This window comes from Apium graveolens, chromosome 3, assembly GCF_009905375.1.
Source record: "Apium graveolens cultivar Ventura chromosome 3, ASM990537v1, whole genome shotgun sequence".
Classification (NCBI taxonomy): domain Eukaryota; kingdom Viridiplantae; phylum Streptophyta; class Magnoliopsida; order Apiales; family Apiaceae; genus Apium; species Apium graveolens.
This window is the reverse complement of record NC_133649.1, coordinates 265,605,436-265,630,343: the sequence shown is the minus strand read 5'-3', so window position 1 is coordinate 265,630,343 and position 24,908 is coordinate 265,605,436. Positions and strand designations below refer to the sequence as shown.

The following is a 24,908-nucleotide window of genomic DNA, read 5'->3' as shown; positions in this document are numbered from 1 at the left end:
GAAGGAGTTATGGAGCAAGAATTGGATAACCTGACAGGAGAAGAACTGTGCACCCAAAGAGATAACCAATGTATGTTTAGATTCTCTTCCAGAATTTGGATTCCTAATATAATATAACTAAAGAATGAAGTTTTACATGAAGCGCATAATTCTCAGTTTTCTATCCACCCCGGGAGCACTAAGATGTATCAATATTCGAAGAAAAACTTCTGGTGGCCATGAATGAAGAAAGATATTGCAAATTGGGTTAGCAAATGTCACATATGCCAGACAGTAAAAGCGGAACATCAAAGGCCAAGTAGATTGTTACAACCTTTGGAGATTCCCTAGTGGAAGTGGGAAGAGATTGCAATGGATTTTGTAGTGGGATTGCCAAAGACGAGAGCTAATCACGACGCTAATTGGGTAATCATTGACATATTGACAAAGTCAGCACATTTCCTTCCAATCAATGAAAGGTATTCTTTGGAAAAGCTAGTTAAGTTGTATTTGGATGAAATAGTGACCAAGCATGGGGTTCCTGTGTCCATTATATCAGATCGAGACCCAAAATTCAATTCAAGGTTTTGGAATGAATTTCAAGAATGTCTAGGAACCAAACTGAATATGAGTAACGCTTATCATCCTCAGACAAACGGTCAAAGTGAGAGAACAATCCAGACCATAGAGGATATGTTAAGAGTTTGTGCTTTGGATTTTAAAGGAAATTGGGATGAACACTTACCTTTAATTAATTCTCGTAAAACTATAGCTATCATGCCAGCATTGGAATGTCGCCCTACGTAGCTTTGTATGGACGTAAGTATAGATCACCATTGTATTGGGATGAAGTAGGAGAGAAGAAAGTGTTATGTCCTGAGCTGATTCACCAGACTAAAGATATAGTGGCATTGATTCGGAAAAGGTTAGAAGCAGGCCAGGATAGACAGAGAAAGAATGTTGATTTACATCGAAAAGATGTGAACTTTGAAGTGGGATCACTGGTATTGCTGAAAATATCACCTTGGAAAGGATTAGTTCGATTTGGTCAGAAAGGTAAGCTCAACCCAAGGTATATAGGACCATTTGAAATTTTGAAGAAAATAGGGAAAGTCGCTTACGAGATATTATTGCCAGCGCAGTTGCAGTATATTCATAATATGTTCCACGTATCCATGTTGAAGCCATATATTCCTGATTCAAATCAAGTTATAGAATATGAACCGATCGAGCTTCAGCCAGATTTGTCCTATATCGAACAGCCAATCCAAATTTTAGATCGTAAAGAGCGAGTCTTAAAAATAAGTCTATCCCCATAGTAAAAATGCTTTGGAGAAATTCTCGAGTAGAAGAGTCTACTTGGGAGTTAGAGTCAGACATGCTTGATAAATATCCTCATTTATTTAGTTAAGTCAGATTCTGGGGACATAATCTTTTTAAGGGGAAAGGATATAACGACTCATATATTTTGTATTATTTTAAAGTGTAATTGTTAAATAATTAATTATATAAAATATATGTATTAGCATTGACAGCTGTATGTTGTATATTATTATTTATGTTGGTGTATAAGGATTATTGATGTAATTAATTATTGAGTTGTATTGATTTGTTTCACTTTTAAAAGTGATTTTATTACAAATTTATTTTCATAAATATTCGGATTATTTCTAAATTTTTTTTTATGATTTTATAATTTCAATAAATATTTTTGAGATTTTATAAAATTTAGAAATCAATATTTCAGTAATTATTTATCTTTAAATAATTTTCTGATTTCATTTATTTGTAAAATCAGTATTTAATTCCATGTTATTTCAAAAATTACGAAACTCATATTTATTGAAGTTTTTAATATTCCGAGAATTTTAAAATTAATTCTAGAATTTTTGGGATTAATTTCAACCGCACGTTTGTTCGCTAAATCATTAAATGCGGGTATAAGTTGCACTCCGAGAATGGGTTAAAAAAAATCTAAAATTTAATTTTATTAGTTATTAATTATTTTGGGAATTTTAAGAATTTTTTTAGCTATTTTTCGGGTTATTTTCGGTCGCAAGTTTATGCGTTAAAATCACATTTGCGGGACAACCGGGCCTCGAAACCTTTGTAATTATCCCAAAAGTTACCTGTCTATTTTTATTAACACGTAACCTGAGTCACAGATACGTGGTATTGCAGTAGAATTTTGGAAATTAAAACATCAATTTCCTTTTTCTTCCTCCTGGCCTAATCTCTCGACTATCTCGCCTCTCTCTCTTTCTCTCTCTCTCTCGCTCTCATTTTTCACTCTCGAAATCTCTCAATCCCTCCTCTCTATCTCTTCCCTTCCCTCTCCTTCTTCCTCTTTTCTCTATTCCTTAGATTTTCTCCCCCGGTTTCTAGTTTTCTGGTGAGTTCCGGCCGGATTTTCTAGGGATTCCTTCGATTCTCCCCTATTTTCAGATTATATACATGTATATATATATATATACAGTTATGTATATGTATGTGCAGTGAGTGTGTGTGTGCATGAGTGTGTGTGTGTGTATTACCTGTGTTATGTGTGGGCGGCGGTGGCCGTGTGGTTGTTGGTCGTGCTCTGTGTTGGTTCTCTGTTGGGTTTGTTGCGGGTTTTGTTGTTGGGCCTGTTGGGCCGTGGTTTTATTTTTTTGATTTCTTTTTTATTTCTGCAGGAAATTTTATTGATTTGTTTCATGAAATAAAATATATGGTATGCGGGAAATTAATTTCGTAATCGGTGGAATTTATGTTGGAAACCCGAATTTTATCGGGTACCCGTAAATTTTACCGACATTGACGATGAACTTCGGTGAGTCGACGGTGGACTGTGATGATACGTTCTGAGTCCTAAATTTATAAATAAATATAACGGTTCGAATGATTGGTTCATACGTAATTAGTTATTTAATCGTGTGGTGACGTGAATTGTATGTTGTTGGGATTGTCGTCGATTATGTTTAGACGGGTAGGCTTATAAACAGAGGAGTCACTGTCAAAAAATTTCTAAATTTATTTTAAAAGACGAGAAATGTACTTTATGATATAAAACGTTGTACCCTTATTATGAGTATTGATTACGTGATGATGTGTATACATCTATGTTATACGAGTCGGGTTATCGAATTGGGTTATTTAGAATTCGAGGATGTCAAGCATATTGGTGTGACTAATTAGGGTATTATGTTGCTGTAGATCCCAGTCGAGTCTCGTGAGGACCGAAGTCAGTGTAAAAGCTGCCTAGGGTTTCTGTAAAGTATTGCAAGGCAAGTACCCCTGACCATTATTTTATGATTTAGCATCTATGAATATACTGTTATTTTATTCTCGTAGTGGAACCGAACGTTTTAAGTTACGTATCCCCTGTAGTTATAAATAATTGTTTTCAACCAGTTTTGGGGAAAAGTAACTTCGAAAGGTACCTATCTCGATTGAAAAATGATTTGTGAACCAGCTTTATGTGTGTTGTTAAATGAATGGTTTTAAAATGAGACATGTACAAGTGTTTTGAAAACTGGATAAAACGATCAGATATGGGATACATAGGGGCCAGAGTGGCCTATTGAGGTTGAGTAAGAGGCTAATTCGGTTGTGCATATTACATAACCGATTAGCCTAGCAGGTCAGAGACCTAGCTAGTCTCTGAGTTCCGGAACAGGTTTATGGGATGGTAGTTGGAGCCGTCTGGTGTTGATAGCCTGATCAGCTGTCTTCACATATTCGTTAAGTATCTGATTTAGCTTTGTGATTCCCGTACGTAAATAAGTGATTTATATAGTTAAATAGCACATGTGAATAGCATACTAAAATTGGACTCTGGTATTTACATAACACACAACTACGTTTGTTTTATAAAGGGCATGCTATTCAGTGATATCCAGTTTCTTTTATCGATGATTATTTACTATTGTTCAAAATGATTTACAGGATTACGGATTTCGTGTTGCAAACTGTTTACTTTACTGTTTTATCTTGATATTCATATATTAGTACTGCTGAGCGATTATATGCTCACCCTTGCAACCTGTTATATATATATATATATATATATATATATATATATATATATATATATATCGTAGATGTCTAGAAGACCCATCAGAGCTTGGCAGAAACGAGTCTCAGCCCCTTCTGGACCTGGCTCCTCTGAGGTATTTTATATCAGACCATGTGCGGTCTGATGAGTTTCCGAATAAGTTTAGTGTGTCAGACTTTTTAATAAATGGTTTGTAATAATGAGTAACTTGAATCATACTTGAACCTGGATCGTATCTTGGTTTTGGGGTCGTGATAATATAATATTAATAATCTTGTAGTTTATATTTTTTGTGGTTTTTTATGTTTGGTGACGTGAACTCCCGACCCCGGGGTTGAGGTCGTCTCAAAAATCGTTATCGTTTGGTCTGTTTCTCAACTGGGATCAATTCCAAATCACTTCAACAATTCAACTCCGGCCATAACTCACTAGAATCATCCCTGTATCAACTTCTTCGCCCAAATCGAACCAAAACTCCGGCCAACTATCGAATTCACAAGGTTGTACATGAAACTTCGATTTTAATAGCTCAAATCAAAGCTGGTAACCTCTATAAACTAAGCAGTGACATCTAACATATCAAAAATCACTCTATAATCAAAAATTAGCATAAACCCTAATAATCGAACTTACAGAACCAGAAATCGTTTGATGAAATTGATAGCGTAAATCGACTGCAAATCTTCATACAAGGCTATACCAACCATCAAATCAAGCTAATACCCCTAGAATTAAAAAGTCATAATTCGAACATAAACCCTAGAAATCGAAATTGAAAATATACGAATTTAAACATGAATTTGATGCAAGAAACTGATAGAATGGATCAACAGCATCGACTTAAGTACTTACAGGATCAGATTTGGTGCTCAGAATCGATCAAAATCAAGGTTTGATTGTTGAACCCAAATTCGAAAATCCGACCCGAATTTCAGAGAATTTTTATTTTTTTTTCTGAATTTTCAGTAATTTAATTATAATTATTAAATAAAAATTAGGCTATTTATGGTAGTAAAATAATACCCCTAATTAAAATTAAAGCCCTAAATATATCTCTTAATAAAACTAATTGGCCCCTAATTAATATTTTTGGGTAATAATTTTTAATTTTTAAATATCCAATAAATACAAAATATATGCCAAAATTTCCCAAATTTTTTGAATAATTCAAAAATGCAAAGAAATAGAATATTTGAAAGTCCCATATTTCTGTAAAGATAAAAATGTGATTTTTGTGGGGGTTTTAGCACCCGAACGGGCCCAGAAAAGTCATTTTTCGCGAAACGAGAAAATTCCTAAATTAACTGGATGTTCAGAATATCGATATGTATAAGCCATACTAGGAAAAATAAGGCCAGTTATTTTATATGGAATATCAGCTATTAAAACGAAGCTTGGGCCGTATAACTTTCAATATAAAATCGTTTAACTTACAATAAAATACCCGAAAAATAACTCGAACTATACGGAACACATACAACACATAACAACTAAGATTTTAGGACTAATCACATTTAACAATGTAATAAAACACATAATATTCTCTTACTATGATATTATACATTCATAATTTCTCAGTCAGTTACAGCTTGCATGAATATGGGATCAATTAAATGTTTATGCGACCAAATATAGCAGATTATTATAAATCGATGAGCAAAATGTTTTATCTGGAATTTTGTGTGTGACTTTCAAGATTTTATAAGTAGACGAAATCTACTTTTCAAAAATATATTTTCTCTAAAATTATAAAAGTGATCTTATAAAATTTCTAAAATTCTAAGCTATTTTATAGTATAATTCTTGTAATTTATGGAATTTTATTTTTATTTATAAAAGTCATTCTTTTATATGATATTTAAAATTGTGAATAAAAATTTGTTAATTACCCATTTGCCCTTGCATGCATTTGAACATCCAAAAGGAGAGAGGGGTACCAAAGTAATTTCCATCCCCACTAACTTCTTTCTATTAACTAATTTACTAGAATATCCTTCCATGCAAAAACTTGATTGTTTTGGGAGACGGTTAGTTTAGTACTTACCCACTCCACTATCCAAGTAGCAAATAAAAAAACAAAACCACATCAAGTGAATCATTTTTGGAGATTAAACACTTTACTAAGCTACTTCTTTCCCTCCTTTCTCTCTCTTCTTCCTCTCTCGGCCGAACCAAACATACACACACACACACACTCAAATTTTATTCAATTCTTCAAGATCTTAGTGTAATTTAACCCTCCTACCTTTGTTTAAGTTATATTTATATGTTTTATGCAATAATTTAAGTGATTAAGTGTTGCATGCCTAGGTTATTTAACAACTCAAATGGAAGACTTTGGGTTCTTATGAACTTAAGGTCCAAATCATGAGATACATTGTTTTTGGAGAAGGAAATGGTTTGTGAAGTGTTATACCCCTACCATTCCCCCATCACCATTCGGCAATGGCTTAAAAATGAGCCGAACGGAGCTAAATTAAGTTGTTTTCTTTGCATTTAGTGTCGTTTCCAAGCTTATCTCTTGATTTAAGTTCATGCATGTCAATGATCCCCATGTTTTCAAGTCTTGCATTTAGTATAAACTCATGCATTCCATGTTTTTCTTGATATACAATGATATAAATGCTTGCATGTAAGTTTTAGGTTGTGATCTAAAGGTATTAGTAGAGTACTATCAAGTTCAAATGATTTTCTGGCTATATATTAAAATTTGTGAGGTTTTAGTCTAGATATTTCTGTGCATGCACTAGGTAATGAATTGCCTTGCTATATTAATGTATGATAAGTTGTTAAGGGGGCATAATTCGTGGGTATCATGACTTAGTTTGAAGATCAAAATTCAACTATATGCATGTTAAGTTCGAAATGAAGTTAATTGTCATGCATGCATAGTTGTATTTATATATCATTGGTTATTATGATTTTTAGAGTATGGAATTATCTCTTCAGTAGATGGTAGGTTGAATAAGAGGGAGTGTGACTTGGTTTTTTTGATCCTTGTGCTGAAGTGTTTAGGGCCGAATGGGAGTAAGGAAGGAAGGGTAGTTTAGCTTGAATGTCAAGTTGAAGTTTTGGTCAAAATATTGGAGTGTTTTGAGTGAGCATTTTTAAGGCCCTAAAAGTCCCAAGATCTAGAATGTTGAGGCATAGTGTAGGCTTGAGTTTAGTAGCCTTAAGTTGAGGAAACTCTTTAGTTTTGATGGGTACATTGGTGTAAAACCAATAGCAACCCAAAATAGAGACAGTTTTGGAGTTAGTATGTTTAGGGTCCAATTTAGGATTGTTTTGGGTAAGTAACCTCGGTCCTTGATATGTAAAGATGTAATGTAGTATAGGGAAGCTTAGTAATCCATTAGAACCAACCTTAGAGTAAGATTAAGGGGTTTTAAGTTTGGTAAAACAGGGCAGTTTGTAAAGTTACAATCTGCAAAATTATGTCAACTTCATAGGAAGCCATAGGTGAGCCCAAGTGAGGCCTTAGTGTTAAAAAAATTTTGGGAGTTATTTTTATGAGTAAGGATATAGGAAAAGTCAAATTTTAGTGAATGTACTAAGTATAAAGGTTCGAATTTTCCAAGGCACACAAGGTGGTGCCTAATGGTGCTCTCGGGAAGGTTAGGCTTGTGTGAGGTGTTTGTGACTTCGATTAGGTGAGGCCTAGGTGTGTCTTGTTATGTTTAAGATAGTTAAATGTCATTAATGTGCTAAGAAGACTCAAAAGAATTGGATTTATAATGCCTAGGAATTTCAAGGTTTGGTGTCTAATAATGAGGAAGAACAAAGATCGAGTGGTCAAGGATAGTGTGTCTTCAGGTCATTCGATACTGATATGATTATGTGAATTATGTGCCATGTTGCTATGTGACTACTTATAATGATATGTGATTATGTGCACTAAGTGGTTATATGATAGAGATGCATGTCAATAAGTGAATTCGTGCAGATGTATTGCATTAGAGTCGAATTGTATAAGAGTCATTCGAGTTGTGTATAGAACCTTTAGTAATGAGGTTGTATATACGTGTAGGTTCAAGAGAAGATATAGGAAAGACTCTTCGCATAAAAGTCGAGTAGGGGAGCTCAATGTTGCTTTTGTGTTGCTAAGGTCGTTAGGAGAGGCAAGTGCACCTCCTCTTCATAACTTATTTATTGCAAGTGCTCTACTCCTTTCACATTTATTTAAGCAAGTAGCCCTCTTTCATACTCATTTTATGCAAATGCTTTCCCCCTGTTAAACACATATTATACAAGTCTCTCAACCTTATCATCCGTGATTCCAATTTACTATCACAAGGAAATGCTTATACTTATTGGTGCTTTTAAATTCCGTATGCAAGTACCCCTACTTTCACTTATCGTTCAAGTGATGTTACCTTTAAACTCTATTATGCAAGTGCCCCGTCCCTTTCAAACTCATATTATGCAAGTACTCTATTTCCAACTTGTGGTTATTGCGAGTGATTCTATTTTATACTTATTTATGCAAGTATCCCTGTTTTTATTTATCATTCAAATGAAGATCTCTTTAAGTCATTTTATGCAAGTGTATCACCCCCTTTTCTAACTTACCTTATGCAACTATTGTGACATATCCTATTGATTATCGTAATGATTCTTTTTCAATACTTTCTTCCTTAGTCATTCAATCATTGATATTTATCCTTGATGACCCCACTAGTGAGAAGATAATTCAGTTATGATAATAACTTCGTAATTCGAATCTTGAAATCTGAATCCTTTGATTGATGATCGTAACTATATTGTTTAGAATCCCTTAAAATTGGAATAATCGATATCCTTGGTTAGAATCTTTGGAATTTCCCTCTGACATCAATTTTATAAATGAAAATTGTTTAAAAGAGATTTTCAAAACAAAAGACATGTTTTGTAAGACTAGTGAATTGGACTAAGACGCAAGTCCCTTTCACATTTATGATATTAGGCTTAAAAGTTGCCTATGGATCCCAATTAAAATTTGTTAGAACCCTGCGAGGTTCGGGATTACTTCGTGGCTAATCACCGGCCGTAATTTATAGCGTCATAAAATGATTTTTGAGCAATGATTTAATTTGAAAATATTTTTGACTTGAATAATGATGCCATCCACCCCAACTTTGAATTACGAATTGCTATATTGTTAAATTCTGTCTTATTATATATCTTGTTGAGCATTTGGCTCACTTCTTGCTATTTATTCATGTTATTTCAGCTAGCAAGTATGGTTATATTTAAGAAGACTGCTTGTAATTCCTCTGGAGATGCTAAGGCTTATGTGAGAGCTCAGGTAGTATAGCCGGCAATTGTGTGAGGACCGATAGTTATATAAAAGATGTAATAGATGTTAGTGTTAGACTGTTCAAATATTGAACCTTTGCAATCTTGGATTTTGTTGTAAACAGCCGTTTGTAATAACTTATATTTCTCATCTGTAATCTTTTAGTTTTATTTTCAGTGTATGACAGGTTTTGGTATCATAGCTAAGGTTTAGAGTCCCTGAACAGTCCAAATAGGTTATAGGTATATATATGTAGGAAATACGAGATAGTAGGTAGATATTATTTGAGTAAGTCTCTAATATTTCCCCTCATATATATATATATATATATATATATTTCAGCAAAGGATGCATTCGTCCTCATCCTCGGCGCCATCTGATACTATTTTTTTCTCCGTGTACGCTGACTTGAGGCTTTAGTTTGATAGACTTCAAGGGAAGTACGACCGACTTATGGAGCGACTGGATGTAGCTTTTCAAGATGATTCCCGACTTAGTGAGGAACCTAAGGCACAATTGATTGCGAGACTCGATTCATTGATACAGTTGGTTAACACTAAGCTCGGGGAGATGCCAGCACACCGCGACCACGGTAGTCAGTACATTATCCAGATGGTAGCAGATGAACTCCAGAGCATCGTGAAGGTACTTCAGGGAGAATAGTGGGAAGAGATTCTGGTAGCTCGAGACAATAACGAGGAGACTTAGGAGGATGACCATTAGGCCGAACTAGGAGCCCTATTTCCTATTTCCTTTCTAGTTGGCTATCCTTTATGTTGTTGTACCTTTCGAACTATGTAGTTTCCTTATTTCCCTTTTCAAAACTATGATGGTGTTGCCTTTTAAATTCGGACCTTATTCGGTTATGATAAACCTTGTTTCAATGATTATGCAATATCGTTTTTCTTCAGTTTCACTTTCGTTTATATATCTAGAACTGTATATCACCTTTATTGCTAATAATCGAAATCTGAATGCATGTGATCACCTTAACTTCATAACACCTTGACTTTGGAATAATTGCAATATTCACAATTGTTTTGTTATACCTTTTATTTCAGAATCATGCCACATTAAAAGACGAAGCGAACCAGTACTTCTACTACAACCACAACAGATCCCAATATCCTTCGAATATTGAAAACTTTGTAACAACAAACCAATGTAATAGCTCATCAATAACAAACTCTTCAACAACAATTCTAACAACAACAATTTCGAAACCCGGAGAATCATGATCAACACCAACATCAACCGGATCCACCAGTACCTCCTCAACCCATTGTGACTCTTAAAGCTTTTTAGAATGTGAACCCTCCAGCTTTTCATGATACCACTGATCCATTTGTGGCCAACACCTGGATAAGAGAGATGGAAAGAGATTTTGAGTTAGTTCAACTAGGGGAAGATCAGAAGATTGTTTATGCGAGTTATTTCCTAAAAGGTGAAGTTATCTATTGGTGAGATTCAGTTCGAGCTTTGGAGGAGACTCAAACTATTGATTGGGAGCGATTCAAGTAACTATTTCTGGAGAAGTCTAAGTATATGCACAATCAAATGGAGATACAAAATTTGGAATTGAAGCAAGGAAGTATGACTATGTTGGAATATGAGAAGAAGTTTACGGAGTTGTCGAGATTTGTGACGAAGTATATTAATACTGAGGAAGAGAAGGCCAAGAGGTTTCAGCAGGGCCTTGAGTATTGGATTCGAGATAAGGTGTCGATGTTTGAGATTGTTACTTATGCAGGAGTAGTGCAGAAGGCAACATTGATTGAGAGTAATGGAGTGCAATCCGGGAAGGATAGAGATAATAAGAAAAGGAAGATGTCTTTTCACGGAGATAGATCAGGATCCTGGAATCCGCAAGATAGGGATGTGAAGAGGATTGAGTTTCAAAAGAATGGGAATTCTCAAAGGAAAGGAGAGACAAATAGAAGGCAGGAGAACTAAGGTAGTTATCAGCATAATCAGGGCCATATAAGAGATAATAGTCCACCAAGGGTTGAATGCAAGCATTATGGAAAGAAGCATCCAGGAATGTGCAACAAGATTAATATGACATGTTATCGGTGCAACCATAAGGGTCATTTGGCTAATGAATATAAAGCTCAGAAGACGGGAGTTACATGTTTAAAGTGCGGGAAGCCAGGACACATGGATAGGGACTGCAAATCGGCAAGACCAATCAGGAGTATGATGAGCGTAGCAACGACCAATTCGACTGTACCAGCTGAGGTATTGGATTTACCTCCACCATCTGAACCAGTTCCACAAGCGACATCAAGAACTTTTGACTTGAAAATGAAGGATGAAGTTCAGAATTCAGATGTGATAGCAGGTAAGCTTTCTGTGAATAATATTGAAGCTAAGGTATTGATTGATTCGAGAGCTACAAGATCCTTTATATCTGAAGCTTTTGTTGATAGATTAGGATGTGATAGAAGGGCTACGAGTGAAGTAATGAATGTGGTAATTTCTAATCAGGAGAAGATACCCGTAAGTCAATTCTGCCCAAAGCGTAAGATTAATATCTCAGGGCATAGTTCCCAGTTGACTTGATATTCTTCAAGTTAGGGAAATTTGATATAATATTAGGAATGGATTGGTTAGGAAAGAATAATGCTCAGATAGAGTGTAGATCTAAAAAGGTTTATTTTAGAGCGGAAAGGGGAGAAAGGGTGATATTTACAGGTCGGAGGCAAGGAAAATTATTTCTTACATTTGTTCAAGCTAAAAAGTTTCTTAGGAAAGGTTGTGAAGTGTTTCTATCCTTTATGGTGGATACGAAGAAGGAAGTTCCCAGCTTAGAAGAGATCCCAGTGGTGAAGGAGTTTACAGACATATTTCTAGAAGAGTTACCAGGACTACCGCCAGATTGACAAATTGAGTTCGAGATCAACCTTACTCCAGGAGCAGAACCAGTTTTGAAGGCACCACATAGAATGGCACCGATGAAAATGAAAGAGTTAGAGAGTCAGTTATAAGAACTTTTGGATAAAGGAGTCATAAGGCCATGTATGTCGCCACGGGGAGCGCCGGTTCTGTTCCTTTCAAAAGAAGGACGGAAGTATGAGACTGTGTATAGATTACCAGGAGTTGAACAAGTTGACGATTAAGAACAGATACTGGTTACCAAGGATAGATGATCTATTTGACCAATTGAAAGGAGCTAAGTGTTTCTCCAAGATTGATTTAAGGACAGGGTACCATCAGTTGAAGATCAAACCAGAGGATATTCCGAAGATGGCATTTAGGACAAGATACAGACATTACGAGTTTTTTGGTAATGCCATTTGGGTTAACGAATACCCCTATATCTTTTATAGATCTAATGAATCGAGTTTTAAAGAAGTACTTGGACAAATTTATCGTGGTGTTCATTGACGAGATTTTCATATACTCTAAGTTAGAAGAAGAGCATGAGAAAAATTTATGGATAGCATTGGAAACTCTCCGAAAGGAGAGGTTGTACGAGAAATTTTCCAAGTGTGAGTTTTGGTTAAGGGAGGTACAATTTCTAGGATATGTAATTGGAAGTGAAGAAATTAGGGTAGATCCTGAAAAGATTGAAGCAGTCATGAGTTAGGAAAGACCCAGGACGCCTACGAAAGTGAGAAGTTTTCTAGGTTTGGTCGGATACTATAGAAGATTCGTAAAAAATTTCTCGATTATTGCCACGCCATTGACTAAGTTGACAAGAAAGAACCAGAAGTTTGAATGGAATGCAGAATATGAAAGAAGCTTTCAAGAGCTAAAGAAGAGGTTAGTCACCGCTCCAGTGTTAGTACTATCAGATGATAAAGGAGAATTTCTTATATTCGGTGATGCTTCACATAAAGGATTGGGCTGTGTGCTAATGCAACACAATAAGGTGATTGCATACGCATCAAGACAGCTTAAACCTAATGAGCTGAAGTGTCTTACGCACAATTTGGAATTAGCAGCCATTGTATTCGCGCTCAAGATTTGGAGACACTATATATATGGAAAAAGATGCAAAATTTACACGGATCATAAGAGCCTGAAGTATATATTTACGCAAAAGGAACTCAACATGAGGCGACGGAGATAGTTAAAACTAATTAAGGATTACGATTGCTCAATACACTATCACCGGGAAAAGCAAATGTAGTAGCTGATGCTATATGGGTTATAGTTGATCGCCTTATGAAGTCAGTGCATTTTCTTCCAATCAATGAAAGGTCTTCCTGGGATAAATTGGTTCACTTGTATGTGCGCGAGATCATATTATGCCACGGCGTACCTCTGTCGATAGTTTCGGATCAAGACCCGTGATTTAATTCGAGATTTTGGAGACAATTTCAAGAAAGTCTTTGCACAAAGTTGAACATGAGAACGGCGTATCATCCGCAAACTGATGGTCAAAGTGAGCGGACTATTCAGACAATCGAAGAAATGTTGCACAGTTTTGCAATCGATTTCGCAGGAAGTTGGGGCGATCATCAACCGCTTGTAGAGTTCTCTTATAATAATAGCTATCATTCCAGTATCCGTATGCTGCCATACAAAGCTCTATACGGAAGGAAGTGCGGATCACCAACAAATTGGGACAAAGTTGGAGAAGAAAAGATTCTCGGCCCCGAAATGGTTCAACATATGAAGGAAACAGTCAAATTGACTAGAAGAGATTACTTGTTGCTCAAGACAGTCAACGGAAGTACGCCGACCCAGCTCGAAAAGACGTGAATTCCCAAGTAGGCGAAACGGTATTATTAAAAGTATCTCCATGGAAAGGATTGACCGGATTTGGGAAGAAAGGAAAATTAGCATCGTGATATATCGGTCCCTTTGAAATTTTGGGTCAAGTGGGGAAAGTTGCTTACGATCTAGCTTTTCCTCCACAGTAGCAGCATGTTCATAATATATTCCATGTGTCATTACTCAATAACTATTACCCAGATGTCAAGCATGTGATAGAGTTTGAGCCAATAGAAATTCAAGCAGATATTTCATATGTAGAGCAACCTGTAAAGATACTCGACTGGAAAGAAAAGAGTCTTAGGAATAAATCAGTGATATTAGTGAAAGTACTTTAGAGGAATCCCAAGGTTGAGGAATCACCGTGGGAGTTAGATTCTGATATACGGGTGCAATATCCTCATATGTTCTCCTTAATTCCGGGGACAGAATCCTTTAAGGCGGAGAGGATGTTACAACCGGTATTTAAGTACTTGTAATTGAGTCGTATTGGGATATTTTATGTAAATTATTGTAAGCTTTCATGAATATGTGTCAATTAAATGTTTATACGACCAAATATAGCATATTATTATAAATCGATGAGAAAAATATTTATCTGGAATTTTGTGTGTGATTTTCAAGATTTTATAAGTTGATGAAATCTACTTTTCAAAAATATATTTTCTCTAAAATTATAAAAGTGATCTTATAAAATTTTTAAATTCCTAGCTATTTTATAGTATAATTCTTGTAATTCATGAAATTATATTTATTTATAAAAGTCATTCTTTTAAATGATATTGAGAATTGTGAATAAATATTTGTTGATTACCAATTTACCCTTGCATGCATTTGAACATCCAAAAGGAGAGAGGGGTACCAAAGTCATTTCCGACGCCACTAACTTCTTTCTATTAACCAATATGCTATAATAGCCTTGCATACAAAAACGTGGTTGTTTTGGGAGAAGGGTAGTTTAGTACTTAACCACTCCATTATCCAAGTAGAACATAAAAATACAAAACCACATCAAGTGAATCATTTTTGGAGATTAACCACTCAACTAAGCTACTTCTTTCTCTCCTTTATCTCTCTTCTTCCTCTCTCTCGGCCGAACCAAATAAACACACACACTCTCAAATTTCATTTAATTTCTTCAAGATCTTAGTGTAATTTAACCCTCTTACCTTTGTTCAAGTTATATTTATATGTTTTGTTCAAAAATTTAAGTGATTAAGTGTTGCATGCCTAGGTTATTTAACTACTCAAGTGGAAGACTTTGGGTTCTTATGAACTTAAGGTCCAAACCATGAGATACATTATTTTTAGAGAAGGTAATGGTATGTGAAGTGTTATACTCCCACCATTCCCCCCTCAGCATTCTCCAATGGCTTAAAAAGGAGCCGAATGGATCTAAATTAAGTTGTTTTATTTGTATTTAGTGTAAAAATCATGTTTCCAATCTTATCTCTTGATTTAAGTTCATGTATGTCAATGATCCTCATGTTTTCAAGTATTGCATGTTAGTATAAACTCATGCATGCCACATTTTTATTGACATATAATGATATAAATTTTTGCATGTAAGTTTTAGGTTATGATATAAAGGTATTAGTAGAGTACTATCAAGTTTAAATGATTTCTTGGCTATCTGTTCAAATTTGTGAGGTTTTAGTCTAGATATTGCTTTGCATGAACTAGGTAATGACTTGCCTTACTATATTAAAGTATTATAAGTTGTTAAACACGCATAATTCTTGGGTATCATGACTTGGTTTGAATTTAAAAATTCAAATATATGTATGTTAAGTTCAAAAATGTAGTTAATAATCATGCATGCATAGTTGTATTTATATATCATTGTTTATTATGATTTTTAGAGTGTGGAATGATCTCTTAAGTATCTGGAAGGTTGAATTAGAGGGAGTGTGATTTAGTTCTATTGATCCTTGTGGTGAATTGTTTAGGGTCGAATAGGAGTAAGAAAGGAAGGGTAGTTTAGCTTGAGTGTCGAGTTGAAGTTTTAGTCAAAAGATTGGAGTGTTTTGAGTGAGAATTTGTGAGGACCAAAAAGTCCCAAGCTCTATAATGTTGAGGCATAGTATAGACTTGAGTTCAGTATCCTTAAGTTGAGGAAAATCTTTGGTTTTGATGGGTGCATTGGTGTAAAACCAAGAGTAACCCAAAACAGAGATAGTTTTGGAGTTAGTGTGTTTAGGGTCCAATTTAGGATTGGTTTTGGGTAAGTAACCTCGGGCCTTGATAGTTAAAGATGTAATGGAGTATAGGGAAGCTTATTAATCCATTAGAACCAAGCTTAAAGTAAGATTAAGGGGTTTTAAGTTGGGTAAAATAGGGCAGTTTGGAAAGTTGCAATCTGCAGAATTGTGTAAACTTCATAGGAAGCCATAGGTGAGCCCAAGTGAGGCCTTAGTGTCAAACCAAGTTTGTGAGTTAGTTTTATGATTAAGGAGTTAGGAAAAGTCATATTTTAGTGAATGCACTAAGTATAAAGGTTCGAATTTTCCAAGGCACACAAGGTGGTGCCGAATGGTGCTGTCGGGAAGGTTAGGCCTGTGTGAGGTATTTGTGAGTTCAATTAGGTGAGGCCTATGTGTGTCTTGTTATGTTTAAGATAGTTAAAGGTCATTATAAGGGAATGTGCTAAGAATACTCAAAAAATTGGATTTATAGTAACTAGGAATTTCAAGGTTTGGTGTCTAAGAATGAGGAATAGCAAAGATCGAGTGGTCAAGGGTAGAGTGTCTTGATATCATTCGATACTCATATGATTATGTGATTTATGTGCCATGTTTCTATGTGATTACTTATAATGATATGTGATTATGTGCACTAAGTGGTTTTATGATATAGATGCATGGTAATAAGTGAATTCGTACATATGTGTTGTATTAGAGTCGAATAGTATAAGAGTCATTCGAGTTGTGTATAGAACCTTTAGTAATGAGGTTGTATATACGTTTAGGTTCAAGAAAAGATATAATAAAGTCTCTTTCCATTAAAGTCGAGTAGGGGAGCTCAAGGTTGCTTTTGTGTAGCTAAGGTCGCTAGGAGAGGCAAGTGCACCTCCCCTTCATAACTTATGTTATGCAAGTGTTTTACCCCTTTCAAATTTTTTTAAGGAAGTAGCCCACTTTCATACTCTTTTATGCAAATTCTTTCCCCTATTAAACATATATTATGTAAGTATCTCAACCTTATCATCCATGATTCCAACTTACTTTCACAAGGAAATGCTTATACTTATTGATGCTTTTAAATTCCGTATGCAAGTACCCCTACCTTCATATATCGTTAAGGTGATATTATCTTTAAACTCTATTATGCAAGTGCCCCATCCCTTTCCAACTCATATTATGCAAGTAATCTATTTCCAACATGTGGTTATTGCGAGTGATTCTCTTTTATACTTATTTATGCAAGTATCCTTGTCTTTATTTATCGTTCAAATGATGATCTCTTCTACTCTCTTTATGCAAGTGTATCACCCCATTTTCAAACTTACCTTATGCAACTATTGTGACATATCCTATTGATTATCATAATTATCCCTTTTCGATATTTTTTCCTAAGTCATTGAATCATTGATATTTATCCTTGATGAGATAATTCATTTCTGATAATAACTTCATAATTCGAATCTTTAAAGCCTACTCCTTCGATTGATGATCGTAACTCTATTGTTTAGAATCCCTTGAAATTGGAACTATCGATATCCTTGGTTAGAATCTTTGGAATTTCCCTTTTCATCAGTTTTATAATTGAAAATTGCTTAAAAGAGATTTTCAAAAAAATAAGAAATGTTCTGTGAGATTATTGAATTGGACTAAGACGCAAGTCCCTTTCACATTTATGATATTAGGCTTAAAAGTTGCCTAGGGATCCGAATTATAATTTGTTAGAACCCGGCGAGGTTCGGGATTACTTCGCGGCTGATCACCGGCTGTAATCTGTAGCGTCATAAAATGAGTTTTGAGCAATGATTTGATTTGAAAATGTTTTTGACTTGAATAATGATGCGATCCACCCCAACTTCAAATTGCGAATAGCTATATTTTTAAAATTTGTCTTATTATATATCTTACTGAGCATTTGGCTCACTCCTTGCTATTTATTCATGTAATTTCAGCTAGCAAGTATGGTTAGATTCAAGCAGACACCACGTAAGTCCTCTAGAGATGATGAGGCTTATGTGAGAGCTCAGGTAGTATAGCCGACGATTGTGTGAGGACGGGTAGTTATCTAAACGATGTAATAGATGTTAGTGTTGGACTGTTCAAATACTGAACCTTTGCGATCCTGGATTTTTTTGTAAACAGCCGTTTGTAATAACTTATATTTCTCATTTATATTCTCTTAGTTTTATTTCCAGGCTGTGACATATCGAAACAAAAAATATTTATGTAAGATTGATTAAGTAGTTGTAAAGTCCCCGCGAAGGATTCTCCTTAAAATATTTAACGGTCAATTTTTAAAAAATAGTGGAGCCGAGGGTGCTCGAGCGACTAATGTTAGGGTATGCATGAGTAAAATTTAGTTTCTTAAGCGACCGGGCATTAATTCCAACTTATGTTGTTGTTCATAGGTTACTGGACCCACTCTAAGCTTAAGTCTACCCCGGAACACTCAGGAAAGTTTTGTACTCGTATTATTTATATAGGTGGTGTGTGTATAGTGTGTAGGAGAATAGAATCGGTAACCCTCAAAATCCCTTTCTTGTGGCCTTTTATAGGCTTCCAGTTTAGGGTTTTGGGGGTTTTTACCTTATCATCTTTACCGTAGGTGGATATTCTATATCATGGAACATCTGGATGTCCGTGATTCACTCATGTGTCTCCGGATCCGGACCATTTGAAGTTTCTAGATTTTGATGACCTGGAGCGCTGGGATGATGACATGTGTGTCCAGGTGTACTCTGTTGCACTTTATGGGCCCTGGGCTCCTCTTATTGTGCTTTCCCTGGGCCACTACTAAATATGGCCTATAATTTTCCTCCCAATCTCTTATGCGGGTTTTTCGGATGGGGGAGTATATTTTGTTGGGCTTTTGGTTTGTATCTTAAGTTAGGTTTCTTGAGTTGTTTAGAAGAAAAATTGGGGATTTTCTTTGATTTGTCGCCCCCTAACTCCGGGGTCTTATGGATAAGAGAATTCGGAGTTGACTTGGTTAGTCTCTTTGATTTTTCTTCAGGGTTGGGTTTCTTGAAATACTTAGAAGAAAATTTTGGATTTTTCTTTGATTCGTAGCCCCCTAACTTCGGGGTTTTAAGAATATAGGGGTCCGGGGTTGAGTTGGTTAATCTTTTGATTTATGTCCAAGGTTGGGTTCCTTGAATTACTTAGAAGAAAATTTTGGATTTTTCTTTGATTTGTAGCCCCTTAACTCTGGGGTTTTATGAATATAAGGGTCCGGGGTTGACTTGTCACTACAAGAAAAATGTTAATAGACATCACACATTAGATATCGGTCACTGATGCCACTGATGTCTCAAACATAATTGACATCACCCCGTGTTTATTCAATGTCTTTCTATTTTTAAGACACCGTCTATTTGAAAACCGATGTCTTAAGTTGAGTTTTTAAATATGGAACGCGCGGCCTCCCCAATTCTTTTCCCCCTTAACAAAATTTTTATTCCCTCCTTGACAATTTTAGGTTTCCCCCTCTCAAATTAAATAAAAACTAAAAACTCTCTCATTCTCACTCCCTCTCACATCTCTCTCACATTTCTCTCACAGCTCTCTCTGTCTCTCACAGCTCTCTCTCACAGCTCTCTCTCCAACAAGAACACACCCTTCTCATCACTCATTCACTGCTGCTCACCACCTCTCACCACATCTGCTATGCTCTCTTTTCCTCTCAGCTTTCTCTACTCTCTTCGCTCATCAGCTCTCTCTCTCTTTCAATTAGGTTGTTTCTCTTTTCATTTTCATATTATAAAGTAAAATTAATTGGTCTTCTTTGTATTAATCGAAACCCTGATTTTAAATCGAAACCCTAGTTTTTTAATCAAAATCCTTTAAATCGAAACCCTAGTTTTTAGAATTGGGGATTTTTTACAATAAAAATCCAAATTGAAGTACTGTATGGTGTTACTAATTATTTTGAATTTGTTTTATACAGGAATTGCAAACCAATCATGATACGTGCCTTCAAGTTCTGGATATTCTTTCTACCACACAAAAGCTAAATATGAAATTCTTTGCGATCTAGGTCCGTTTAATGTCATACTTAGTTTTATGTTTTTTTACTTTGATTTGTTAGAATTAATAAAGGAGAGATGGCTCGATATGACAGAGCAATGAACGTGTTCTCACCGGAGGGTCATCTACTTCAAGTGAAATACGCTATCGAAGCTGTCCGTAAAGGTAACGCCTCCGTCGATGTTAGAGGTAGTGATACTATCGTTCTCGGTGTTGAGAAGAAATCACATTTTACTTAAATATCCTGAAGCCATTTTGCTTGATGACTAATGTTATGTTTGATTTGGTATTTATCGGGTTGTTAATTTGGTTTGATGTTTTTATAGCTATGTTGCGGAATTGTAGAGGTTTTATATTTTTGTACTTGGAATGTAGTATTTTAGGCATGTAAGAAATGATGTTGTTTTGCTTGATGTTTTTGATATTATGGTCTGATTAGTGGATTTTATTTTTCTTGTTATATTCCGGAACTATAGTGATTTTAGTTACAGTCTGCAGGTGGGTTTTAGTAGTGAAGGAGCATATATCTCATGGCCTAAATGGAAATGGAACCTGTAGAAATCATTTCATCAAATGATGATAGTGAGCTTGATTGGGATTTAGACTTGGTTATTGTCAAACTTCAAGACTCTAGGTATCATGTTCTTTATATACATCACATTTTACTCTATTTATAGTCATATATGTTCAATAATGACAGCCATATTAATGTTCCCACCATCAACAAAGCTAGCTATAGTTTCTGTATCTAGCAGTCAATAATGACAAATATTGCACATCTTTTATCACTTTCTTTGCTATGCCTTGTGGCTTCTGTACAATGTTATGGTGCAAATGGAAATAACCCTCTTGAAAAGCTTATCAAAGCTCAGAAGTCGAAAAGGATATCTACTTTCCGTGATGAGGGTCTAAAAGATGAGTATTCACCTGTGTATATTGGATCTCAAGATGGATTGAAGGAAGCTGACAAGTTGGATTCATTGCCAGGGCAACCTGATGGAGCAACTTTTGATCAATACTCCTCATATTTCACAGTAGATCCGGTTGCTGGAAGAGCACTTTTCTACTATCTTGCGCAGTCTGAAAATTCTTCTAGCCAGCCTTTAGTTCTATGGCTAAATGGAGGTAAATATAGGATCCTATAGAAGTATAGTTTCTCAATATAAAGTGCATGCCATACTGCATAGTAGAAAATATGAAACTGAAGGCTTTTTCTTTAATCTAGTAGGAATTGCTGTGAGTTTCTTTCTTGAAGCAATTAAACGATCACATGGTAGCACGTATAAAACATGAACAATGATAACTGACATGGAGTACCTTAATTTTCAGATTGGTAATGCATACATAGACGAGGAAACTCAATTTAAAGGAACAATAGATTACTACTGGTCACATGCTTTACTATCTATTGCATGTGCCTTACTACTCTAAGATTGATACTGACAGTATCACATCTGAAGGAAAGTAAAAAATAGAAGGGAGGGAGATAAGAGACTATAGTAGTAGATCTGATAGATTATTGGTAAAAGATGATGAAAGATTTGTGAAGGTGAGTGGAATGAGCCAACACGTAAGAAGGAACAAGTTGTAAAAATCCATGAAAGGCAAATAGCTGTAACATACATATTATGATTTTTTTTTTGTCAGGTGTTATGATTTAAATGTTAATCAAATGAAGTAACAAATTCATCTTATGTGCTATCTATTTCCATTTTTCCAACTGAACATATTAAAATTTACTGCTTTAAAGCTCTTTGCAATATACAGCCCGATTGATCCATCTTGTTTTACATTTCAATACCTTATATTCATGAAGGATTCCCTGTTACCAAAACTAATTATTTCCTATATCAAACCGAATGAGTCATCTTGATAGTGTATCTCTTTTTTGTAATGAAGCCCGATATGACTGTATTTTGCCTGACTAAGCTGTACTTGTTCCATCCTACCTGCATAGTCTATCATGCTGAAGCTACAGCTCCTGGTGCATCACTATGCTGAAAGACTTGTATTTTTGTTGATTGTTTATTTATACTTTTGTCCTCAGGTTGAATATGAAAAAATGCCTGGCTGGCAATCTGATATTTCTTCCATCAGAAACTACTCTGATCTGCCAAAGGCTGCACGTGACTACGTGGAAAGAATAGAAGAGCTTGTTAGTGTACCCGTTCATTACAAGAGATGGATGCCCTCATGTCACTATTCCTCCAAAGACATGGGAATCTTGCAGGTACACATATCTAGTAGATTGTTAAATCACAGCTTATCATCTAATCTTAAAATTATTTGACTTACAATTGGTACTCTGACTAATTATATAACGTTGTTATCTGTAGTGGTGTAATTGATTATACGGAAGCCCCAACAACAGTCTTGCCAGTTATCAAGGAACTTATGAACAGTGGCATCAATGTCTGGTTATATAGGTGAACAAATTTTTTTCTCGAAATTAGAAACATTATGAACTGTAAGAATTTGTATGACTAAAATCGAGTTTAAGTATGCAGCGGGGACACGGATGGCGTAGTGTCAGTGACAACAACAAGATATGCCATAGACTATCTTCAAACTACAGTAAAAACACAATGGTACCCCTGGTACACTAAGGCTGAGGTACAAATACTACATTACCAGCAAGCACACACAAAACCCTTCCTCTAATTGTCAAATCATGAATCATTAATTTCTTCGATGATGTTTTTCAAGGTGGGAGGATATGCAGTTGGATACGAAAATTTGACATTTGTGACTGTAAGGGGATCCGGACATTTTGTTCCAAGTTATCAGCCTTCTCGTGCACTTGCTTTGTTCTCTTCCTTTTTGGCTGGAGAGCTTCCTCAAACAAATGTCTCCAATATCCTAAAGTTAATAACATGCAGTGTTTACTTTCCTTGCTCATCAAATGTTGTCCAGCAATTAATGGAGCTCTTTTAGAAGACAATATGAAAGACGAGTACAGAATGACTCAGTGGCATATGAGTTTTATCTGTAAATGTTAGGCAGCTAATCCTTCATATACATCATGTCTTACTTTTATGGTCATTAGTGTTTAGGTGTATGTATAGTAAACCTGCTATGCAGGAGAGAGTTTAAGAGATATTACTACTGATTGAAGAAATTTTCAATATACTGGCTACCCGTTTACATGGTCTTACATAAATCTTGTTTATTTCTTTTTGTGTTAGCAGTGTTTAGCACTTGACATGTATATAAGAAAAGCTGATGTCAAAAAAGATAATGTACATCACTTTAAGGTAAAACACTTATGTCAAAGAAATCCAGGTTCAAGTCTAAATGAAACATAGAAATCACTTTGTTTAAGATAAAACTGATGTCAAGTGACATTATAAACATCACTTTTAACCAAACAAAACTGATGTCAAAAAACGCAATGTACATCAGTTTCAGACAAATAACTGATGTGAAAGACTAACATGTTCAAGTCTAAATGATACATAGACATCACTTCATTCTAGAAAAAAGTGATGTCTATACGCTAAATTAGACATCACCTTTCATTAAAGAAACAGATGTTTAATATGCCATTTTACATCACCTCTGTCAAAATTATCGATGTTTTTGTGACAAAAAACATAGCTCATGATGTGTTTAACATGTTTAATTAGGTGTAATTTAGTTATTAAATAATTTATTTGTAGCATTTTATGTAAATAATCAACACATAGACATCTGTTTTTTAATTAAAATCGATGTCTAATCGAGTATAGATATCGGGTATCCACCGATGTCTAGAATAGACATCACCGACATCAACATCGGTTGTGAAACAACATAGACATTGGTCAAAAAGTGATGTCTATGGACTTTTTTCTTGTAGTGTGTTTAGTCTTTTAATTTGTGTCCAAGGCTGGGTTCCTTGAATTACTTGGAAGAAAAATTGGGATTTTTCTTTGATTTGTAATCCCCTAACTCCGGGGTTTTATGAATATAGGGTTCCAGGGTTGACTTGGTTAGCGTTTTGATTTGTGTCCAAGGTTAGGTTCCTTGAATTACTTGGAAGGAAATATTGGGATTTTTCTTTGATTTGTAGCCCCTAACTCCATGGTTGACTTGTTTAGTTGAAGTTTGTATTTTGGATTGAGGATTGGAATAAGGGTGAAAAGATAAGGAAGAGATGTCCTTGATTTGACTGGAATCTGCAAAGTTTCAGCGGATTATCCGGGGTGTCAAAAGTCTGTTGGGATTCCAATAGATCTGACAAATATGTATATGTGTATATATAAATATTTGCGTGTAACGTTTTCCAAAATTTCCCCCTCTTCTTTCTGGAAGGACGTGTTGTGCCATAATTACTGTGGGGTAATTATTAAAAGTGACAGCGGGGTTCATAACTGCTGTAACAACGGGGTTCGAACCTCCGTTCAGTGGTGTTGTGGATCTCATTCACGTTACTCTATAAGAACCCAATTTTTTGACATCGGTAAAAGACCTTTATGAATGATAATATAATAACTTAAATTTTTGAGACCTTGTAAAAACGTTTAATGAATAGTAACCCTGACAGACGGGAAAAACTTTTAAGCCTACACTATATAGTGCATGAGAAAATGAGTTTCGGAGTTGATATTACGATTATACGTACCAAATGAGTGTATATAAACGCTATTAGTTTTCAAAGAAAACGAACTTTGAAAAACGACCGTATTTATGACTCATCGAGGATTACGGG

At 35.3% G+C, this 24,908-nt stretch overlaps 1 long non-coding RNA gene across 1 annotated transcript; it reads left to right on the top strand.

Moving 5' to 3' along the window:
• The first annotated feature begins 20,173 nt into the window (after positions 1-20,173).
• LOC141711275 (uncharacterized) lies at positions 20,174-22,624 on the top strand. The gene is made up of 4 exons (XR_012571280.1): positions 20,174-20,228; positions 20,313-20,383; positions 22,266-22,448; positions 22,555-22,624. It is a non-coding gene; the product is annotated as an uncharacterized LOC141711275 (long non-coding RNA).
• Positions 22,625-24,908: the final 2,284 nt, after the last annotated feature.